The sequence below is a fragment of the Lycium ferocissimum genome, unplaced genomic scaffold, assembly GCF_029784015.1.
Source record: "Lycium ferocissimum isolate CSIRO_LF1 unplaced genomic scaffold, AGI_CSIRO_Lferr_CH_V1 ctg7077, whole genome shotgun sequence".
NCBI classification, from domain to species: domain Eukaryota; kingdom Viridiplantae; phylum Streptophyta; class Magnoliopsida; order Solanales; family Solanaceae; genus Lycium; species Lycium ferocissimum.
The window spans coordinates 1-7,949 of NW_026726623.1; the positions used below are offsets into that span (position 1 = coordinate 1).

The 7,949-nt window shown below is 35.3% G+C and overlaps 1 long non-coding RNA gene across 1 annotated transcript; it reads left to right on the forward strand.

Annotated features, from left to right (window-relative positions):
- The first annotated feature begins 6,643 nt into the window (after positions 1 to 6,643).
- On the forward strand, positions 6,644 to 7,710 carry LOC132045565 (uncharacterized). Its single transcript, XR_009412464.1, has 4 exons — positions 6,644 to 6,761; positions 6,841 to 7,046; positions 7,232 to 7,295; positions 7,541 to 7,710. It is a non-coding gene; the product is annotated as an uncharacterized LOC132045565 (long non-coding RNA).
- The last annotated feature ends 239 nt before the right edge of the window (positions 7,711 to 7,949 follow it).

Below are 7,949 nucleotides of genomic sequence, written 5' to 3' on the forward strand. Positions count from 1 at the left end.
TGTTCGATTTAATCGTTTTGCTACGGGGATAGAAATATACCCTTTAGCCACTTAGTTGAATACGGAGAAATAAATGCGTTAACTTTACCTCGATGACCATAGAGATATAGGCGTTATAGTAACATCTACAAAGCTTGTGAGTAGTTCGAGAGAATATCACAAAGTATAATTAACCGTCAACTAGTAACCCGGAAATAAAATAGGTGGAATTGTACGAAGATCAAGCTGGATTGTCGAAAGCCATGACCTAGATCTTTCTCTCGTCGATAATTCTTACAATCTTTGTCAAGATATTCTCCACTACAAAACACCCATCACAAATTGTTTACTTTTCGGTTTAGTTTAGTACAATAAACATCTTGATTTTCATTTTCTTGAATAGTTTTCATTTGAATTAGCTTAACGGTAGAATCTAAGTCTTTGTGGGATCGATATCTGGACTTAACAGTCTATATTACTTGTACGACCACGTATACTTGCGTGTGCGTTTGGGAGCAACAGCCACCATATGTGTCTTGGTACCGAAGTCAAATTAACCTCAGAACAAACAAAATTAAGAAGCATACCTTTCTTTGCACGCCAGGCGTGATAGTTAGAGCACGCAGCTTTGCGGCTCCGTAAAAGAAACAACCGGTCACGTAGATGGTTCGCATGTTGTTTCTTCGTGGTGCCATATCCGACTTCGTTATTCTTTCTCTTCTTGTCTTTTCTTTTGTCCTTTGGAACAACGACTAAGTGAGCACTTTCTGTCTTTTTTGCTTGATCTATCCTCTTCCGAACACTGATGTGAGATGAGCTCATTCGGAGACCGAGTCTCTTTACGACGATTATAACTCGCCTTAAAATGACTAAGCTGTGATGGAAGGGATATTAAAACTAGATGCACTAGAAAGTCCTCAGAGAGTTCTAGCTTAAGTGCTTTCAACTTTGAAGCAAGATGAGACATCTACATTATGAACTCCCTGATGTTGCCTTTTTCTTGGTATCTCATTGAAATCAGACTTGTCAAAAGTGTACCAATTTTAGCCTTTTCACTCTTGACAAATACTTTTTCAATTTCAGCGATAAATTCCTTAGTTGTCTTAACCTTGTCAGACATACTGCCCCTAAATGATTCTGGAATGGCCTTCTTCATGATCATCATACATATGCGATTTGATCTCTCCCACCTTTCCATCTCTCCCTCTTTTCATCGGATGTACTTGTCACACCAACCTTGGGGGAGTGGCGGCACCCCGCGCTCTCGGCACCGAAGGGTCGAGCGAACCAAGCGTGATATCTAAACTGCGTAACGTGAATCATAGGCCGACAAGGCATTTGAATAACAATAGTAAGAAGTATATCATAACAACTTTCGCAGCGGAAAAGGCCCAACAACACATATATGCATAACTAGGGCCAACAAGGCCACAACCAAGAAAGACAACTAGTCGGAAGGCGGCAAGGCCAAACACAATACCCGTACACTAGGCGATAGTCCGTAAGCCTCTAAGAGCACTAATATGCATCAGGCGGGTCGGGACGGTGGCCCCGATGTATTCTCTCTCTCTCTAGCTCTCTCTCTCTCTCTCTCTCTCTCTCTCTCTCTCTCTATATATATATATATATATATATATATATATATATATATATATATATATATATATATATATATACACACACACTTGCATTTAATGACTCGACCAAAGCAACTCGGAGAATGGGTGCGAACATCCTGTTTCGAACTTTGGTATCCTATCTGAAAGGTACAACAATCCGTCTATGCACCGTGGGCATGATCACGAAAGACAAAATACGTCGGTACGAAAGATGTCCGAGTATGTAAGGCAAGAAGCATAAACATAACATAAGCATAAGAGATACGGATAACTTGGGAAAAGATATAGAGACAACACCGAAACTCTCAACCGAGGCCACCGAGGGCGACCATAATCATGATATAAATATAAATGCATGCCCGTAAAATCATTCCTCACGCAGGCATATATCATATCATATAACAATAATAAATCCCTCGCGTAAGGGTGAGCTCATCATCATAACATCATCTCTGCCCAACAATGCACGGATGCCTAGTGGCAACAAACAAAGAAATAAATACAACGTGCCTACCGGCCGCCTACAACACGGCTCGGTAAAGAAAGAACATGTCTAGGTGCACATATAAGTGCCACGGCCGACTATAGCACGGCTCGGTAATGAAAATAAATACATATATATATATATATATATATATATATATATATATATATATATATATATATATATATATATATATATAGAAACATATATATATGTGTGTGTGTGTGTATATATATATATATATATATATATATATATATATATATATATATATATATATATATATATAAAGTACATATATATATGTGTGTGTGTGTGTATATATAAGTGCAATGCAAGACTGACCTCAGAAGAGACATCATAGAAAGAGTCGGAGTGACTTGTCGTCGTTACCCTCCGATTTTCATTATTGTCGCTACGTTCTTTAGCTTTCAATCAAGAAGACCATAAATGTAAAGAATATGAAATATACTTGATACGGATTACACGTGAGGTAAAGATCAACTCAAATGATTGGAAATACAACTGCCTCAACTTTGACGTGAAGAGTACCATAATGAACATCATTCTTCAATTGACAAACAATAGATACGAACTGCGGGAAAGTATTCCACTATAAGCTATTCATGAGAAGAGATGATCTTAACTATTTCGGAATGTGGTTGATACAAGTTAACGGAAGGTCGTTAATCGTTAACCAAAAGAGATGTGGAACCATAGAAAGTACTTTGACACAAGTCATATATGAAATAGAGATTAGCTCGATCATTATTGAACGTGGTCGACACAAGTTAACGGAAATAACGTTTCAATGAAAGCTCATTTGAATTCTAGTCATACACATACCTCGTCGATTGGAGTTATACACATTTCCATAAGCCTTGAACACTTTATACCGACTTCCTACAAGATACTAACAATTTGAGATCAACTTTTGAGCATATAGCCAATAAAAATCTTCATTTAGGCATTTTATGGAGCAATTAAGTAGCACGAGTTTGTAAGATCTTTTATAGTGTAGCTTATTGTAAAACACTACCAAAAACCTACTTTTATACTCCTCCTTACTACCATGATTCAATCCATACCATCACGACTCCAAACAATACAACAAACCCAACACAAATAGCTCAACAAGTTAGCCATGTCCATGGAAGCTTCAAGTTTTAACCATAACTTATTCATATGGGATTTTCCCTCTATTTTCTCAGGTTTAAAAACTTATAAAGCTTAAGAAGAGGAGAAAGGGATCAAAACATACCTCAAACTATGCAAATCACTCCAAACTATAAATTGCTTCTTGATGAAGTTTTGCTTCCAAAGATCGAATTAGCAAGAATTTACCGATTCGAAGATCACTACCTTGCTCCTTGTGTTAGACTTGTATAATTTGCCCTTTGATTATCTTGTGTTTGATGGGGAACTATTTAAGGATGAATTCTAGGGTTTTGAGGTCTTAGGAAGAGGAAAAATAAGAGACAAGTCGTGGAAGGGGTGAATATATACACAAGGACAACTTTGACCACCGACTATGTCCACTCTTCCCGCGGCAGTTTATGTCCCTGGACGGAAATGCGAATATCTCTCTACTCTGATGTCGTATCGACGAACGAAAAAATGCTCTGGAAACTAGACTCGTAGACCTTCGATTTGGTAGGTGGATCACCCCGTAACTCCAAGTAGATTGAGAGAAAAGCTCCAAGACATCTGATCCAAATTTCAGTAAAATTTACAAACTTAACTTGCGACGCCCTTTGTCGACTTTCGTATTACAACTCGTTTGACTTTCAAACTTGACAAAAGACCATTATATGATTAAAATACTTCATATAATTACTTGCTTAGCAGGTGGAGCACTCCTAATCTCACCCAAAAGTACAAGTTATCGTATTCCCAACTTGCCGACTTTTGACGAAACTCATGCTTCTTTGATTCATTCACCCTCCAAATCTTCCGCCACTTACTAATATTATTTATAGACTCTTGTAACCATTTTTATTAATAAACTCAATCCCTTTTATCCTCAACATAATTTCTTTTTGAACTTACATCGACTAACTCATGATGCGACTTTAACGTCGAAATCCGAGGTGTCTTGATTTTGTCAGAAGAGGTGGTGGAGAGTTAGTCCTTAACGCAAGGTCAAGATCCATGACTCCGAGAACTATGCTAAGGTTCTCTTGCCATGATTTGAAGTTGGTGCTATTTAGCATGGGAATGGAATTGATGTTGGTAGTAATACTTGCTGGTGTAATTTCAGCTGAATCAAAGAACAATTACAAAATAAACCCACATAAGTTTTATATCAAAACTGAAAATAAATTTGAATAAAGGTAAACCCCATCTCAAGATACCTAGCACTCCATTAACATTTCATCTTTGGACAAAATGTTAACTTGTAAGTGATATCTTGTCGTAGTAATCAAATACTGATAATAAAAGAACATGCCGAATGGTAAATCTTCCTTTGGGCCGATTTAATTATTCACACGTAAAACCAAATAATTATTACACGTTTATTACCACAAAATGCACATGTAATTCTGTTAAACATTAATCTTCCTTTGGGCCGATCAATGGTCACATAGGTTACACACAAAACTTTTTATATTTTAAGACAAATAAATCTTCACAAGAGAGGTCACTTTGGCGACATCTAGCTTTAACTTTTTCATCTCAAAATATATTTATAACTATTCCAATATTCAGATTTAAATTCACAATACGAGGAACATATAAATTTCCAAGCCAGATGTTGAATACAAGTATATTTAATTACTGAACTACTACCAAAGGAAATTATCTAAAAAATTATCACATTAATAGTTCATGGCAGCAAGCATATGTCACAAAAGAGACACTTAAAACCAAAAAAAAAAAAAAAAAAAAAAATTTACGTAGTTGTAGTTTCACGTTTGTCCTTAACCAGAAAGTGGTGGCTGCCAATTTTTTTTTTTTTTTTTTTTTGTTGATTATTAATATAGTCCACACAGAAAATCAAAATATTTGAGAAAAAAGATTCTCCTTTAACCAGTATTTACATGCTGCAAAAAAAACAATTCTTGGTAATTTGCTGAAAATCAAAATTAGATAAACCTTAAGCACTACAAAAGCATTTTAATGGCTGAACATGATTTAATACCCCCCACCCCCCACCCCCCGCCCAAAAAAAAAAAAAAAAAAAAAAAAAAAAGAAAACAACGAATGAATCAAGTAGTACTTTTGTTAAAGTCATACCACACCACATAACTCTGTAACTGAAATAGCCATGTAATAGTGCCGGAAGAATTTTTCAGAAACTTAATAACTTTTTCTCAATGATTTAACGTGATAAAGGCTCTTGATACCAATTGTTAGAACTAAATAACTTTAAGATGAAATTCTTCATCTTTTCCCAAGAACTATCATGTCAAAACATCAAGAATGTAAAACTAGATGCGGAAGCGTACCTGAATCCATGACAAAACCGGATTTGGTCAACTAGCGGTCTTTGGCCTTCCAAACCTAGATGTAAGCCGTTTATTCTTTACTGAAGACAGAAAATTAGAAAAGAAGAAAAACCTAGGTCTGGTTTGGGGACCATAACCTCTTATTTATAATTGCACAAGTTATGTTAATATCTAGTTTAGCCCATCATTAAACTAGAAACTACAACTGGATTTCTACACATAGTAACTCATACTTTATGAGGTATTTAATTAGGCCCATATATTTTAGTCTTTAGTAGATCACTTTTGATGAGGGCCAACCTTCTAATGATAACTAACAACACACAACTATTATTCTACTATTCTACTATATAATAAGTGTGAGCCCTTGGACGACCAAGGGCAAATCCGTCATTTACGACCAAGGGCAAATCCGTCATTTAGCTCAAGGACAAAGAGATATTTAGCTTTTCTCAACAGAAAAATTCCAGAAGAATCTTTCCACTTCTTTCATCTTTTGTTCCAACTATGGAGAAAATGGGGTTGGACTTCGGCATTCTCTTTTCTCCAAACTTTAACGTTGCTCTTCGACATCATCTTCTCAACTTGATGTGCAATTTTAGGTCGATTTTTTGTCTCAATCTTTGTTCTAATCAGATTTTTTCAATTTCATAGCTAATGTTATTCTACCTAACTCTCTCTTCGTGTTCCTCCGAATTCATTTCATTCCTTTTATTTCTCAATTTCGTCCTTAATCTCTTTGCGAGAATGTTGCTTTTTTTCCGGACTAATACTACTTTAATTGACTTTTCTATATAGGAAATATCTCATACTGATTTTATGGATTCAAAATTTAGTCGGTGTAGTCTATGAACAACCAATGACGGGTTTTCTTTTTCGGATTTTATGGTAGTGATATGTGTGTGATTTATTTATTATATTTGTTTCAATTTTGTTTTCATGCCATTTATAGCATTTGGAATGCTTTTTGGAACATACATTTTCACATGAAGAGCTCGGCTATTTTCCTTAACATTCAACAAGCTAGACACGTAAAGCTTACAAATCAAACCAAGAAAGATTCGGGTTTTGTTTGCCTACCTCCTCCGGGACCTCTGAGTAGTTGTATTCTCTTATGTTTCTCTTTGTTCTTGATTCGCTTGATGTTACTTCTATGCGTAATCGAGGTGTTTCATGGGGTAATTTGTTTTAATTTATAATTTTATGCGGGATTTTGGGATTTGAACTTAGGTTTTGAAATTGGAGGTTTCTATATATTTACAATGCAAGATTTGAATCTCGTACGTGACTATTGATGATTCCATACGAGCCCAGGATTAGATACAAATGTAGTCGATTATCAATTTTTTTGGGATTTAACTAGATAAGTCCTTTTCCCCTTATGGATATGATTATAATCAACTATGCATGTCTCTTAGTTTCTTTTTGAGTTTCAAAGAGATAGAACTATGAGCGTGGAACTCATTCGGAACTTCACTAGATATCTTCACCATCAACATGGATAGCTACAGACAAGTAGGGAAATGGATAACTTCTTAGTGTTTCTTCAGATTTTTCACCCATGCATTTGTTATTTTACAGTTAGAAACACCAATTGAACCTCCATATTGCAATTAGTCCTTATGAACGTTGTTTTGGTGAAAATTTAATACATGAGCCATTACCAAATATAATGCTCTCAATTTTTTTTTATTTCATAGGTCTTTGAAAGTGGAAATTGCTCGTGCATTGTGGGGAAAAAGGGACAACGCTTCAACTATAAGAGTTAATTTCTATACTCTTTTATTATGATGTTATGTGTTTAATTATGATGTTAAATTGTTGTACTTTATATTTTCTATGCATATTGTACAGATGTGCCTACTTTAGAAATAAATTAAATGCTAGCTTAAGATTAAAAATTTAGACTTTAATATAGAAATATCATGAAACACGCGAGATTGTTTATGGTTGTATTATTCGTGTGATTCAATATAGTTATTTCGATTTTGTCTTTCATTCCATTTTAGCGTTCGAGGGGAGCTCAATTTATAGATGTTGAGTCTAGCCATGTGCTCTATTTGGAAAGAGTCACTATTACCGAAGAAACATTGTCTAAGGAAGCTAGCCTACTATCCCAAAAGAGAGAGGGAGACGAGAAGAATGTGAATGCAAAAGGAAAGTTAAAAGTCCCGAGCTCTGCTGGTTGCGAGTCTTCGTGATCTCTTTGGATTTACTTTCTTTTTTATCATTTATCACGTTCAAGTAATGTTATTCTTGAGATACCTTGATGAAATTTCCAAGGAGCTATCATGGTAAGAAATTTTGGTGTTAGGATGTCTCATTAAGGTACCCTAATGAAAATGTTTGGTAAATGTTTGACATGTTACCTTCGCAAAAAAAAAAAAATGTTTGGTAAATGTTTGTTGTTATGTCGCG